Source organism: Choloepus didactylus, chromosome 20, assembly GCF_015220235.1.
Source record: "Choloepus didactylus isolate mChoDid1 chromosome 20, mChoDid1.pri, whole genome shotgun sequence".
Classification (NCBI taxonomy): domain Eukaryota; kingdom Metazoa; phylum Chordata; class Mammalia; order Pilosa; family Megalonychidae; genus Choloepus; species Choloepus didactylus.
The window spans coordinates 31,508,279-31,525,171 of NC_051326.1; the positions used below are offsets into that span (position 1 = coordinate 31,508,279).

General features: G+C 40.4%; 1 non-coding gene across 1 annotated transcript; it reads left to right on the forward strand.

The window, feature by feature from the left end:
• The first annotated feature begins 7,441 nt into the window (after positions 1-7,441).
• On the forward strand, positions 7,442-7,548 carry LOC119516991. The gene has a single exon (XR_005213421.1). It is a non-coding gene; the product is annotated as a U6 spliceosomal RNA (small nuclear RNA).
• Positions 7,549-16,893: the final 9,345 nt, after the last annotated feature.

Sequence of the window (16,893 nt, forward strand, 5' to 3'; positions counted from 1 at the left end):
CTGAGGCGACACATAACAAAGTCGTTAGACTAAGATGAAATGGCCTCTGGTTTACTCCTTCCTTGAGATTTTAGGAATCACCAAAGCTTCTTCTCTGGAACTGGTTGACCCCCCTGAAGCCCAGGTTCCTCCCGTGGCTAGTTCTCTTTGACTGGTGGACACAACAGATCATCAACAGATGTTCTCAGGGCTGTGAGGCAGAACACGCTGCCTGGCACACCACCACTTCTCAGGATCCTTCCAGGGAGTGTGCCCCTCACAGGTGTCTGTTGGCCTGGTGGTGTTTTTGAGAGGATGGAGAAGAGCAACGTGCCATTTCAACCGATTATCCTCCTTTGTTAACAGAAACAGAACCGACAGGATGTGTTTGGATGTATGTGGGTGTGTTTGTGTGTATGTCTGTGTATGAAGAGATGTATTACGAACAGGCGACTGTTGGGGCTGGCAAGACCAAATTCTGCAGAGTAGGCTGCTCACTGGAAACTCTGATAAAGGTGATTCTGAAGGCTGGCAAGTCCGTATTCCTCAGAGGAAGCTGCCTGACTGATTCTGATTCTAAAACCTTCAGTTCTGGCTTTTAAGGCTTCCAACTGATTGAATGAGGAGACTCCCCACATTGCTGAGGACAGTCTCCTTTGTTGACTGTAGATGCAATCTACTGATTATAGATGCAATTCCATCTATGAAAATGCCTTCACAGTAACAATCAGTCTAGTGTTCGTTTGACCAAACAACTGGACACCATAATCTAGCCAAGTTGACATATGAAATTAACCATCACACCCACTCACCAGTAAATGTATATATCTCTAGTAACAAGAAATATGGCAAGAAGCCCCCACTTTTCTCAAATTCTCAACCTTACATTCCATGCTGGAAGGAGATGACCTGTGGCCAAACCCACTGCAGTTCTATGCAGCCCAGGTAACTTGATGCCTATGTCTTTTTTAAAATTTTTTTCAGTTTTTTTTTTTTTAGTATCAAATTATGCATGCTCTTTTACACTTTGAAGAGTAAAATTTTCTTCAAGGTTTTTAAAGAAAAAGTAGCAGTCTTGCATCTCTTGCTCCCTTTGTCTCCCTCCCAAGGCAACTATTTTCACCTCTTTAAGTTGATAATTTTAGTATTTACCTTGATGACTCTAAATAACATATTGCTTCTTGCTTGTTTCATTTTTTCAGTTTTAAACACTATGGAATATGAAGAGAAAGCCATCTTTTCCCAATACAATTCAGTTTAAGCAGTATCTGGTATTTAAATTTTCATGACTGTATGGTTGAACCATGTAGTAAACTATGATGACTTTTACATTCCTGCATAACTCTTTATTTTTCCTGGACTTAACTGTTTGTTTTGTTTGTTTGTGTATTTTTTCATGTACTTACTATACATTCACCCCTAAATCACAATTGTCTAAATCTTTCATGATATTCAGACCCATTGGGTATTCTATCATTTTTATCTTCCTGAAGAAGTTTCTCCCTGAAATTTCTGATTGCCTGTGATCTGGAATGATTTCCCTCTATACTTGGGGCACAGTGATTGTCCCACTGTCTTCTTGTACCATATTTGGGGGGATTCCCTGATATCTCTCCTCTGTTGGCTGTCAGAACCACTTTATGCGTCTCAAAGAGAAGAAATGTTACAAAACAAGGAATTTGTTATTCAGGTGAGGAAAGCAATGAGCAGGATAAACAGTGTGGCGAAGCAACCCAGATACTAGCGACAGCAGCCATCCTCTACCACCCCAGCTGGTATTGGTGAAGCCCCGATTCCATTCCTGTGGTCCCTGGCTCCAGCCTCTGTAATTTTTCCACTATATTCCTAGGCCACATAGGAAGTTGGCTTTGGAGAAAGAACCATTTTTGCAGGCTGATCTGCTTTCTCAGTCTACTTCCAGCCCAGATAGCTGGGCTGCTGTCTTAGCTGAGGTTGCCTATCTGGCCACAAGTTCACAAAAAAAAATGCAAGAGTTTTCTTGGTTGCAAAGGACATCTCTGAAGTCACTGGAACCACTGTGTCTCCATTGTGTGGAGGAAGAGTTTGCAATTTATCTGCTCAATCCTTTCCATCTTCTATTCCTCTTAATCAAAGTTCACCTATGAGGCATATTTCTGGGTTGTGTTAGCTGAGCTCACTGAGCAGCCACTGGGAAAGCCAGAGCCTCCATGGAACCATGTGGCTGACATGGGCACTGGTGCTTTGGTGAATATTGCTGTGATGAGAACAGGGAAGCTATGATGAACCCAGGTCCTCACACCTAGGAGAGACTGAGCTATCTGGGAGGGATAGAAGATGAAGTAGTGGTGAGCATGAAAAAAAGTATTTGAAAATCATATATCTGATAAGGGAGCAGTATCCAGAATATATGAAGAACTCTTATAACTCAGTGATAAAAAGTTGACAGTTAAAAAATGGGCAAAGGATTTGAGTAGATGCTTCTTCAAAGAAGATATACAAATGGCCAATAGGACATGAAAAGATGCCAATATCATTAGTCATTAGGGAAATGCAAATTAAAATCACAATTAGATACCACTTCACACCCAGTAGGATGGTTATAATTTAAAAAACCCAGAAAATAACAAGCATTGGTGAGAATATGGAGAAATTGTAATCCTCATCCATTGCTAATGTGAATGTAAAATGGTACAGTTGCTTTGGAAAATGGTTTGGTGTTTCCTCAAAAAGATTATAGAGTTACCATATGACTTAGTGATTCCAATCTTAGTTATATATACCCATAGAAATGCAAACATATGTCCATGCAAGAACCTGTCCACGAATGAACACGATTCATTCATAATAGCCCCAAAGTGGAAACCACCCCAATATTCATCAATTTATGAATGGATAATCATAATATGGTCTATCCTTACAATGGAGTATTATTCAGCCTTGAAAAGGAATAAATTCTGATACATGTTTCAACATGGAAGAAACTTGCAAACATTATGTTAAGTGAAAGACGCCAGAAACAAAAGGCCACATATTGTGTGATTCCACATAAAATGCCTAAACAGGCAAATCCTTAGAGACAGAAAGTAGACTAGTAGTTTCCAGGGACTGGGGGGAGGAAGAATGGGGAGTGACTACTAATAGGTACCTGATTTCTTTTGGGGATGATGAAAAATTTCTGGAAATAGATCGTGGTGATGGTTGCACAACTTTGTCAACATACTAAAAGCTATGGAATTGTATGCTTTAAATGGGTGAGATTTATGGTGTGGGAATTATCTCAATAAAAACTTGTTTGAGGAAATAAAAAAACAAAACAAAGATAAAGCAGTGGTGGCAGTGGCTGGGGTTTTATGAGCATGGAAGTGGCATGAACCATTTCTGGGGCCACTTTGTTTAGGAAGAAAAGCCCAAGGGGCAGATGTTTTGGGGAAGTGCATAAACTGGTTTCAGAATCGGGTCTGCGAGTCATTTTAAGTCTTCAAGAGTTACAGTCCCTTTGATCCTGACTGGTAGTTCATTTGGAAATAACTCTCTGATAAACTTAGGTGACTCATCTATTTGGTTAATGTGAGCAGTGTCAATAGCCTTATTCATCATCCTTTTGTAGGTCTACTTTTCAGATTTGATATATTTCTTTGCTTTTTCATTCCCACGACTCTTTCACTCCCTTAATTTAACTGTGGGTTTCTTGAGCTTAACAGGCTTCGTTGGGGGAGCAATATCTTTGCTGTCTTTTCCTGGGTCATTTCGTCCAATCGAAAGGTTTAACTAGGTGCCACACTCTTAGTTAGACCTCTGTCTGGAGACACCATTCAGATGTTTTAACGATGAATGTGATAGTCATCAATATATTTGATTTTGCCATTGATGGGAGGCTGAGTTTTAATCAACCTTTGTCACACAGTGTTTTTTAGTTTTATCTTTTACTGTTTGAGATGGAAAAGCAATGGGTTTTCCAATCCTGTGAGTCCCCCAATTTTTGAACTTTTTTTTTTCTCTTTCAGGCTTGTAAACAGCCCAATGTTGTTTTTGAGCTCTTCTATTTTTTATTATACTTGTGCATACTGTCAAATGCAGTATGCAGTAACCAACATACACTACTAATGTTAAGCTTTAAACCTCTTTTCTTAGACCTTAACATTTATTAGGCTCCTTTTTGGCTTTCCAAGTTACTGAAGGCAACGTCATGTTTTGCTACTGCCTAATGTGGATCATTATCTTTATAACTCCCCTAAACATTTCCTTGGTAACTGTAGATCAACTGCTAAGCCAATGCCAATAAATTTTTAAGTTTTTTTAAAAACGGTAAGACCTGTTCTCTAAATACCAATTTTTCTATCAGTCTAATTAGGTTTTGCTACAGTACCATTCCCAAATTCTCAAAATTTTAGCACAACAAAAATTTATTTCTCACTCATGCTACATGTCCAGCGTGGGCTGGTGGAGGTTGCTCAAAATATTCACTCAGTGCTACAGGCTGACTAAGGCTCAATCTAGACACATTCTTCCATGACCTCTGCAGCAGCAGGAAAGCATATGGCAAATTGTGCCTGGGCTCTTAAAGCGAATGCCTTGACTTGATATACATCACTTCTGATTACATTTCATCAGACAAAGCAAGTCACGCAAGCACACCTAACTTCAGAGGGAGTAGAGCCCTACAATCACATCACGTCCTCAGAGGTAAGAAAACACTGAATTTTGTAAACAGCCAAAATGGTTACTGCACAAAAGAATTCTGAATATGTCTTTAATTTACCTTGACCCATGACTGACATATTGAGTGGGTACAGAATTCTAATTTCAAAATTATTTTTCTTCAGAATTTTGAAGGCATTGCTCCATTGCTTTCCAGTTTAAGTGTTGCTGTTTCAAAGTTTCCAAAGCCATTTTGATTTTAGATCATTTGAATGTGACCTGATTTATCTGGAAGCTTTAAGATCTTCTCTTTGTCCCTAGTGCTTTGACATTTCACAGTAATGTAAATCCATTTTCAACTATTGGGCTAGATGCTTGCTGGGCCCTTTCATTTTCTGAACTCATGTCTTTCGGTTCTTTCTTCATGATTGTAATACCTTTGAATCTCTTTGAGGATATTGATGATTGCTTTTAATATTTTTTCTAATATAGTTTCTATTTATTCTATATTGATTTTTCAGATTTTTTTTTTTAATGTTATAGGCTTTTTCCAGATGTCTTATAATCCTTGTTTGAGGTCATATTTAAGAGACACCAAAATGTTTACTAGAGCTTTGAGTCTATGCATGGGGCTTGTTAATCTGAGTGCGACTCTAACATGACCCAGCTGGGCTATTAAATTGGTGATGCTTCTGGGACAGAATTTTTAAACTGTTCCTCTTGAGCTGGTAAACTTCATGCTTAGAAGCTGCTGGTCTGGCTCTCCTCTTAATTCCACTGGCATGAACTATGCCTTGTGCCCCCAGTTCAGGAATACTCCATGTTATCCTCTCTAGTCTTTTTCTGGGGAGGGGGAGGGCCAACTCTCTTCAGTATAGAGTGAGGTAAGGAATATGAGGATGATATTGCTTCTTAAATAGATTTTAGCCAAGTCTCCATATTTTATTGCCCCATTGCACACACAGCACAAATATGTGTATGTACACATCAGTGTGTGCATACAGACACACACATACACACATAAACACAAACATGAGTCTAGAGCAGTGGTTCTCAACCAAGGGAAATTTTAACCCTTTCCTTCTAGGAGACATTTGGTTATCCCTAGAGACATTTTTGATTGTTAAACTGGGGTGGGGTGCTACTGCTATTGAGAGGATAGAGTTCAGGAATATTGCTAAATATCTTATGAAGCACAGGATGGCCCTCCCCCACAACAAAGAATTACCAGATCCAAATGTCAATAGGGCCAAGATTGAGAAACACAGATCTTGAGATACCTGGGGCCACTTTTGTGTCTGGCCAAGATGGAATACAGGGACTGATATATATAGTAGTGCTGAAAACACTGGAAAAAAATACATGAAACAGTTGTTTTTAAGACATTAAACAGCAGGCAATTAAGGGCAGTGATCCATGAGAGAGAGGAAACAAATGAGATGAGCCCTATGATTGCCCCAGCTTACTATCTGGAGCAAATATCCAGTCCAAGGTAGAGGCAGGGGAAACGCAGGAGGAATGTGGCAGCATGCCTGAATTGAGGAGATGGAGCAGGGAATATAGTGAGGTCAAGCCAGTTAGGGTTCACAGGACAGCGAATCAGAGAGAAGAGAGGCTCCCAGGGAGAGAAAGCAAACTCTGCTCACCTGCAGAGGGGCCTCCAGCTCTTCTGGTGAGTACTGATTAGTGCATGCATGTGAAGAAACTGCTGAAGGATCAGAAGGAACAATCACTCAGCTTACACCAGATCAGGAATAGTTCCCACAAAACAGAGTAGAAAACCTTGTAATTCACAGGGCACTGACTAGAATACTCAGAAAGGATAGATTGGCTTCATTTGTGGGGCAAAACCAGTCCTAGAATAATAGTGTTCTGTACCACCTAACATATCTTAAATCTAAGACTGAAAAGATCAAACTATTTCCAAGTAATTTTACTGAATCTTAGAACAAAGTTCAAGAATATTTAGAGGAATTACAAAAATGTCTAAGGCAAAATTCATGTCTTACATGGCAAAATTCATGTCTGATATCCAATAAAAAAATTATCAGGCAGACACAGAAGCAGGAAAATATGACCCATATGAAGAAAAATATGACCTGTAATGTGGGGAAAAAAAAACAAACCAATTAATAGAAACAGACACAAAAATGAAACAGATGATAGTATAGGTAGACAAAGATATTAAAACAATTATCATAACTATGTTCCATATGTTCAAGAAGGAAGAGGAAAGATGGAATTAGCTAGAGGTGATGAAGATAAAAAAAGGGCTCAAATCAAGACATGAAAGTTATAATTTCTGAGATGAAAAATGCACTGGATGAGATTATCAGCAGATTAGAGATTTTGGAAGAAAACATTAGTGAACTTGAAGATAGAGAAATAGAAACTACCCAAAAAGACATACAAAGGGAAAAAAGAATGTATAAAAAATGAACAGTGAAGAAACGTCAAGCAGCCTAATATATGTATAATTAAAATTCCCAAAGAAGTGGAGGGAAGGGGGCAGAAAAAGCGTGCAAAGATAAATAACAGTCAAAAATTGTCAAACTTGATGGAAACTATAATCCTACAGATCCAAGAAGCACAAATCCCAAGCACAAGAAACAGAGAAAACTGTATTGACATATTATAATCAAATCGCTTAAAACCAGTGGTAAACAAAATCTTAAAGGCAGCCAAGGAAAGAAACATGTACAGAGGGACAAAGTAAGGATGACAGCAGACTTCTAGGAAACGATGCAAGCCAGAAAGCAGTGGAACAAAGTGCTGAAAGAAAAAAATCTGTCAATCTAAAATTCTTTACCAAGTGACAATTCTATTTTAAAAATGAATTTGAGTGCTCACTTTGGCAGCATGTATACTAAAATTGGAGCAATGCAAAGAAGATTAGCATCGCCCCTGCGCAAGGATGACACACAAACTTGTGAAGTGTTCTATATTTTTGGGAAAGCGATTGAACTAGAGGAAGGGGTGGCAACAGACAAGATGGAATTAATGAAGGATTATGAATACTGAATATTTTATATAATTTTATTTTCTTATAGGGTATTAGAATAGTTAGAAAGAAAGAATTTATGAAAGACCATATATTTTCCTGATTCTGAAGTTACTTTGTGGTTGTCACCTCTCCCATTAGTCCAGCTATTTTCCCCAGAACTGATACTCATTAAAATATAATGTGAGCGTAATATTTCATAGCAGTATATTTCTTCAGCTTCCATGTCCTTGATTGAAGCAGGTTTCCAGGGCTCATGCTTTTTACTGATTTGAATACATAGGTTGGGGGTGGGTGATGGCCTCATTTCCCGTCAGCATCCAAATTTGAATTACTTATTTCATAAAATGCTCATATTTATGATATTTGAGGGTTTGGATATTTTGCAGTGAAAATGTGGTCATGCAGTTACTGCAGAGCAGTAGGAAGTTGTGTGGAGCTTGAGAAGAGACTGCTGGGCCAGTCAGGGCTCAGGAGTTCTAGGTTCTAATTCCAGGTGTGCTCTATACTAACTGTGCATCTTTAGTTAACTGACATCACCTACTTGGACCTCAGTTTTCTCTTCTGTATTTTAGTAAGGGGGTTGAGCCTTTGGTGATTTTAAATTAAAAAAATATTTTCTCGTCATTCTGCGACAGTGGAAAAAATAACATGCTTTTCTCATAAAAATAAAGGCAAACTCTGAGCACTTTGTGCCTTTTCATGGAGAGATATATCACTGCCATACCAAGGAATCTGTGCCCATTCAGCATTTTGTGACACTATACCTGTGATCTGTGAACAGGGTGTGTGTATTGGGTACAGAGGTTCAGAAGCCAGAATTAGAAAAAGGGAAGACTGGGACAAGCAAAGAGGACCCAGGTCCGAAGGAAAGGGAGAGCTGACTGGGAAACAAAGGCATGGGGGAGGATGATGTGGATCCACTGCCTGGGACCAGGGAAAACATGACAAAGTGTGGACCTGACTTATAGGAGCTAGTGTGAGAAGTCAGCATCATGGGGTCAGTAGCATGGCTGGGCTTGACTAGTCCAATACTGGGGCTTTGCTGAACTTGCAGATGGGGGCAGAGGATACCTGCTGAAGTGTCAATGCAAAGATTGTGCTAATTTCAGAGGTAGGAATCTGGGTGATTATGGAACTATCAAAGCAGGGCCCTAGGTAAATTAAGGAAGGCTTCTTAGAAGATAACTTTGGATTGGACACCTTTTAGTTATTAATCTTTTAAGATTAAAAATTAACATTTATTTGGTTCTTGCTATGTGCTAGGCACTGTTCTAAGCACCTTTTATGTATTTACAATTAAATTATCACAACAAGTTATGGTATATTTTATGGATTGAGAAACTGAAGGACAAGGTGTTTAAATAATTTGCTTAAGTTTTCACAGGGAGAAAGTGGCTTTGTTGAGAGTCAAACTCAGTGGTTACCTTTAAAACCCTCATTCCAGCTACCCTACTACTTTAATGACATTAGCAAACAATTTTATAAGACGTGACAATATACTTGACTTTGTTAGCGTTATTAAAATAATTTAGTACGGTTTAATAGTTTTTAATAGTTTTGCAAGGAGAGGCCAAGATGCAACATTCTCTATGTCCACCAGAGGGCGCCGCCAGAACAACCTCCAGGTTCACGGTTTTTAGCCTCTCGTGGTTCTAACAGCCACGGACTGGATCCGTGCAAAACTCAAATAGTGCTCAAAGTATGAACAAAGGAACCATTACTTCTAAGTGGTTTACGGATGGGAGAGGCACTAAAGCCAAAAGAATTCAGCTTTACTGTAGTGTTTGTTGGTGGCTGTTCTCAGAGAGAGAAAACCGGGTGGGGAAGGGCGCATCATAAGTCTGACCCAAGGTGATGATTTTTGTGTCCTGATATGGGGATCCCAGGCCTAGCCTGAGTCGGACGCCGTTCAGAGGCACACTGGCCAAGGGAATGGGGTGGGTGGGGCAGGCCAGGCAGGGGCCTACCTGCAGGAGGAAAATATTGGGACACTTTTGGGGCTAAGAATCTGCTTCTTTACTAAGACCCCACAGTTGCTAATTAATGAGAATCAACCCTTTACTCCGTGGCAGTGCCTCAGGTGGGAAAGCAGGTTCCCCTGGTAAGCCAAAAAGGGAGGATTTGGAAGGGCTGCCAGGCCACGTTGGAGATAGTTGAGGGAAACCATAGAATAATTGTTTTGTTGGCTTTTCTGTGTGTGTGTGTGTGCGCATTGTATCACCAGGCAGGTAGTCTGAAAAATCTGCTACATCAATATGAGAGAAACATGAAGAGGCAAATTTGCAATACTATAACACATGTGTGAGCACACATGCATGTACTCTCAAGAAAATGAGGATTGTTCACAGACACATTTTCCGATAATTTTTTTTTATGGCATTGACCATCACTTTGTATATTTAAATATATATGACCCAAGTCAACTTGGAAAGACTTTAAAATCCCAATGGCTGCTTTTCAAAAACTCTTGGGATTGAAAGGGAGCATTAAAGACATATTCTCCAACCACCCTTCTGGTGCTTGAATCACCTTTGTCAGGGCCCCTTCAAAGGTTTATCTGGTTCATGCTTTAATTTCTCCATGACCCCAGTCATACCTGCCAAAGCATCCCATTCCATTTGGGATAACCCTATTAGAAAATAGAGTCACCTTTAATTTCTATCCACTAGCCTTAGATATTTAATAATAATTGCTAATATTTATTGAACACTGGCAGCTGGTTCAGATGTTCTCTTATTCTATCCCCTAATGTACTGCTATGGCATGAGTATTAGTTCCCTCATTTTACAGGGAAGGAATCTGTAAGTGACTGATTTGCTTTCATATGCAATGAGTATTGAGATTGGGATTGAAACCAGATCTGCCTGACTCTAAATCTGGTGCTCATTCCACTTATGCCATACTACCTTTCATTCCTTATTCTTGGAAATAAATAGAAAGCCAGTCTACCTTGGACTCAAGACAATCTGATGTCAAGTTCTTGCCCTTCGTACTTTGTGCAGCTTAATTCACCAGAGCAGGAGACCTGATAGGGATTGGGGGCTGGAGTCCTGTATAGTCACAAAATATGAATTTTTCTGGAGTGGAGATGCAGCAGGAGGGGCTGTGGCCAAGGTAATCAGAGATTCAGGGTGCTCTCCATTTCATCCTCAGAGCCTGATCAACAGAGGGCACTACAGAGCTCCCGGAATGGGCAGGTTGTACCAGCAGTTTCTTAGCAGAAAGCTTGGGGAACACAGCTTGTGCCTCCCATGTATACCCCAGCTTACTTGTATACTTCATCTATTTCCAAGTGGCAGGGGAAGAAAAAGAGAGACAGAATGTTTAATGTGGTAAAATACTGCGGTCTTTTTGAAACCCTGGGATTGTTTTTCTAATACCAGAAAACTTTTTTTTTCTCTGTTAGATAGCATCTCTCTCAGTATTCTATTTGCTTCTTCTTCTAGAACTTGCCTTCTGTCCCCTCCCATCTGGCAATTAACATTGAGTTACATAAATTGGTCTCCTAACCTCTCATTACACATAGGTAGTTTGCCCTGGGTACACACTGTCCCCAGAAAAGGGCATAGAGTTATGAAACCAAATCATACCAGGACTTTAAAAATATTTGAAGAAAGATAAAGAGGCACCAATGAGCTTGTCACACTAAAACAACTGTTTTTTTCTCTTGCGTATTGCTTGCCATTTTTTTTTAGCCACATGTTGACATATTTTACTTCAATAACCATGAGGGTCCAGTCAGGAAAATAAACTAAAATAGTTGTGTTAACAGAGAAAATTTAATATAGGCAATTGGCTGAATAGGTGTTGGAGCACTGGCAAAGCAAACAGGGGACAATGAGGCAACAAGGGGACAGTAATTGCAGGAAGCAGCTACCACCTCTAGGACTAGGACAACGAAAAAAAGGAGGTAAGATGATCAGAAACCAGGAACTTGGAGAGTCTTTGCAGAGGGGGGACTCAGATCTCTGAGGAGGAGGTGTTGCTCAGCTCTGCTGATATCTCTGAGGTGCTACAGTGAGGCAAGTTCTGGAAGCACGGAAAGAAGCTGGAAGGTGGAAGCAATGGCTACGGGAAATGCCACTGCTGGGGCGATGCTTGCTGGAGCAGCGAGCGAGCAGGAAGGAGGATGCCTCTTTCCCTCCTCCAACCTTCCAATCTTACCCCAAGGGCAGAACCAAACAGAAAACGTGCTGACAAAGGAGAAATCACAAAGCAGAACATAGAAGAGTGGGTTTGGAGCTGAAAGACAATTGTTAGTATTATGATTCACCTCTTTTTATTTGTATTGCAGTAAAATACATGTAACATAAAATTTACCATTTTAACCATTTGAAGTGTACATGTCGGTGACATCAAGTACATTAACAATGTTGTGCAACCACCACCAGTCATTCCAGTACATTTCCCTATACCTCTCCAGCCCCCTCTTCTTTGTACTTGTTACCATTTATATCTTTGTACATCATATGTCCAAAGCCATAGATTTATCATTACTTTTTATGCCTTTGCATTTTAGCACCTGCATGAAGTAAGAAGTGGAGTTAAACACCAAAAAATAAAATACAGTAGTACTGGCATTTTAAATTACCCAAATGGTTACATTTACCAGAAGTCTTTATTTATTTTTTTTAATGCCACTTTGAACCATGTCTAGTGTCTTTTCCTTCAGTCTAAAGAAGTCCCTATTTCCTTGCTTATAGAGCAGATCTAGTGGTGACAAACTCCCTCAGTTTTTGTTTATCTGGGAATGTCTTAATCTCTTCCTCATTTTTGAAAGAAACTCTCACTGGATATAAAATTCTTGGTTGGCAATCATTTTCTTTCAGCACTTTAAGTATTTCAGCTCACTGCCTTCTTGCCTCCATGGTTTTTGTACTGGTTTGTATATATTATTGTCCCCCAGAAAAGGCCATGTTCTTTGATGCAGTCTTGTGGGGGCAGACATATTAGTATTGATTAAGTTGGAACATTTGGATTAGGTTGTTTCCATGGAGATGCACCCCATCCAACTGTGGGTGATAACTCTGGATAATTTCCACAGAGATGTGGCCCTGCTCATTCAGTGTGGGCCTTGATTAGTTTACTAGAGCACTATGTAAGCTCAGACAGAAGGAGCAAGCTTGTTGCAGCCATGAGGAGCACTTTGAAGAAAGAGCTGAGAGAGGAGCTGAAACGCAACCTAGGAGCAAGCAGATGCCAGCCACGTGCCTTCCCAGCTAACAGAGGTTTTCTGGACACCATCAGCCATCCTTCAGTGAAGGTACCTATTGTTGATGCCTTACCTTGGACGGTTTATGGCCTTAAGACTGTAACTTTGTAACCAAATAAACCCCTTTTTAAAAGCCAATCTATTTCTGGTGTTTTGCAAAAGGGCAGAGTTAGCAAACTGGGACAGTTTCTGATGACAAATGGGCCCTCAATCTAACTGGGATTCCTTGTATATAACACCTTGTGAAATTCTGTCATTATTTCTTTGAATATTCCTCCTGCCCCTTCCTCTCTTTCTTCTCCTTTTGAGATTCCCATAATGCATATATTGGTATGCTTAATGGTGTCCCAGAGATGTCTTAGGCTATTTTCACTTTTTACAGTTCTTTTTCCTTTCTGCTCCTCAGCCTGACTCATTTCAAGTCTTATCTTTGAGTTCACTGGTTCTTTCTTCGGCCAGCTCCAATCTGCTGTTGAAACCTTTCTGGGAATTTTTTGTTTCAGTTATTGTGGACTTCAACACCAGTAGTTCTGTTTGGTACCTTTTAAAAATTTCTCTTTACTAAGATTGTCATATTGTTCATTCACTGTTTTCCTGAAATCCTGTAGTTATTTCTCTGTATTTTCCTTCATCTGCTTGAGCACTTTAAAGTTTACTTTTAAACAGTCCTTGTTCACTACGTCCACATTCTGGTCTTCATTGGTGGTTTCTGGATTTTATCTTCTTCCTTTGGATGGGCCATCATTTCCTGTTTCTTTGTTTGTCTTGTACTTTTTTGTTTCCCACTGTACATTTTAATATGTTAAAATGGTAACACTGGGGTTTATTCCCTGAGGTGTCTGTTTCTTGATTTTGTACCCAGCTGTTGCAAAGACAGAGATTTTCTTGAGCTTCAGCCTCCTATCAGGATGGTCCACCCAAGGTGAATGCAGAATGCAGGGTCCTCCTTATGTCTTCTGGGCCTGTGTCTATTCCTGAGTTTGTGCTTGTTAGCTGGGTTTTCAGTCCCCTGTTTTCAGGAGTTAGAATGTCCCCTCTATTTTGCAGGGTACAGATCTCCCTCTCTCTGGTATTTAAAACAAGCAAGCCTTTGCCCCAAGCTGTCTGCATTTATAATTTCTTATACTCCTTTAGTTGTCCCAAGCTGCTTTTAGCTGGAAGGAAATTTCTGGGAGGGGTGGCACACTGGAGAGGAGTTTCTCAAGTCAGCCTTTCCCAGCTGAAACAGGGCTAGGGACCCACGAAGGGGGTGAAGACTGGTTCCAAACTGAACTAAGGAGGGGTCAGGAAGGGTGCCAGGCATTTCTTCCATGGATCCCCAAAGCTGAGTTTTCTTGACCTGTCCAGCAAATGCAGCCCTTGAACTTGTCCCCAGCAGCCCTGAGGTAGCAATGCAGCTTTCAGTCTCTTCTACCATCACCTTTATTCTTGGTGGGTTGAAGCAATGGCTACCCTCACAGCTGGGCCCCCAGGGATCCAAAGTTCCCTGGTCTTGGGGAAGAGGGTTTTTGTGTCACTTTCTGGACCAGTGAGCTAGCCAGGGGTTGGACCCATGAGAGCCTGCCTCAAGAGTGTGGGGTGTGTGCAGGGAGCTGTCATACGGAGATAGCAATTTACTGGCCTTTACCATAATCTACTAGCTTCTTTATCCTGCTCTTTCCTGGATGCTGTAGAGTGCTCTCCTGGCCTCTGGAGTTTCGAAATAGTTGTTTCAGACAGTTCCTGCCTGTTTAATAGTTGCTCTGGTGGAGAGGCTAAATCCTGGAGCTTCCTGCTCTGTTATCTTCCCACAGTCCTCCTTCCCCTATTGTTTACATCTTATATTACCATATTATATTTGTTACAATTAACGAACCAATATCAATACATTATTACTAGCTAAAGTCTATACTTTATTCAGATTTCTTTAGATTTTACCTAATGTTTTTTTTCTCTTCCTGGATTCCACCCAGGATACCACATTACATTTAATCACCATGTCTCAAGGCTCCTCTTGACTGTGGTGGTTTTCAGTCTTTTCCTATTTTTGATGACCTTTGACAGTTTTGGGGAAGACTGGTTAGATATTTCATAGAATGTCCCCCAATTGGGATTTGTCTGATGCTTTTCTCATGATTAGACTGGGGGTGTGTGTGTTTGGGAGGAAGACCACAGAGGTAGAGTGCCATTTTCATTGCATCAAACAAGGTTATATGTTATCGACATGACATATCATTGTTGATGTTAACCCTGCTCACCTGTCTGAGGTAGTATTTGTCAGATTTCTCCACTGTAAAGTTACACTTCTGTCTCCCTTCCCATACTTACTCTTTGGAGAGAAGTCACTCTGAGCAGCACACACTTAAGGAGTGGAAAGAGTGCAACCTCCTTGAGGGCAGTGTATCCACATACATCATATGGAATTTTTTTGCATGGGACTAGTGTATTTTTCCTACACTCTTAGTTGCATTCTTGGAAAAGGGACTTGCATTCTTCAGTAGATAACATTTGCTGAGCACTTCTGATGTCCTGTGCTGCAGCATGGGATGTGGCAGTGAACAAGTCAGACATGTTATCTTGTTCCACGGGGCTCACTGTCCCAGAGGAAAAGCAGGCAACGAACAAGAGTGCTGCAAAGGAGAGGCATGGGGCAGATGACAGAGGACCAAGCTAGTTTGGGGGTCAGAGAGGAGCAAGCTCTGTTCTACAAGAAGGCAATGTTCAGATGATCAATGCTCTATTTATGCTTTCCTGTAGCAAGAGCTGGAGTACAATGAAATTCTATGATAACTTCTTCAGCTTATGAGCTATGAAGCTCAGACCACCAATTCAAAAATTTATTGACTGGAAAAAGATTTGCAAGGAGTGTTTGGTGCGAATTCCGTGACATTTCCATGAGAATGAGTTGAAAGCACAAGGGACGTTGGTTCTGGATGTCAGTAGCAGTATCCAGCAACTGTCCTCTGTTAATACTGTATGGCCAGGGTTAAAATTCAGCAAAGTTCTATGCTCACCCATTCATGCTGTCACTCCTCACTACAATGTAATTTCCTAAAAATTATGCTAACAGTACTAGAACCTTCCTTGCAGTTGCAAGAAAGAAGTTACTGTGAATGGTATTTCTTCTTGGCTTTAGGTAGCATGAAGCATCTGAACTGTGCTTTCACCTTCTAAGATTAGAATCAGGACCCCGGAGACTATGTATTTCAGTTCTTCTCTCTGAGAACTCATTCTAATTGCTACAAGTCCATTTTCTGTAAATAAACTACTATCCTCATTGTGAGATTTGTACCAGTCTTAACGAAGTCTTCATCATTCAGTTGGAAGCAATTTAACAACAGCTGTACTGAGTATTGATGGGCACTTCCAAAATGCTCAATACTCATTACAAATCCAAGAGTTTGGCTGTGACTGTTCTCTATAACATGTCAAGGAAGCCCACCAGGTACTTGCTTTAAGTTTTACTTTTGAAACCAAAATAAAGCAGCACCATGAATGCCTGATCTGCAGGGAAGAAAGGAATCAAAAGCACCAATAGAATGTCATTTCCTGGCTTCCCTCAACAATAATGGGCTCTGATAGAAATGTCCAACCATCCTTTTCAATTCCTAGGATATGAATTTAATCACAGGAGTGTTGTGGCTTGGTTCTCCTGGAAGCTTGAAGGAATCCTCCACAGCATTTCACTGCACATCTATTCCCTGGGACTAAAACAGTGGCAGCACTTGAACCTGATGGCAAATGAAATGAAGGGTTTATCAAAATGGCATCATACCAGTGTTAGCACGTGTCAACACAGGTACGCCCAAACAGTACTCTTGTTTTCTATTAATAGGTTCTGAATAATAGAATTTAGTTCTTCTCAAAACTTCAAAGCATTGATGGCACTTACTCAACAATGGAAGTCCAGTTCTTGCAAACATTTGATGAGTAGCTCCTGACTTTATCACAGATGAAATGAAGCATTTAGATATTTAGAAAACTGCAGTGCCCACCAATTTTAGTATTTGCAGATGTTGGCAGACATCTCTTACTGGGCTGACTTTGTTTATGATCAGGCTCCATACATTAAAGACTGGCATCTTGGTTCTCTCTGTGT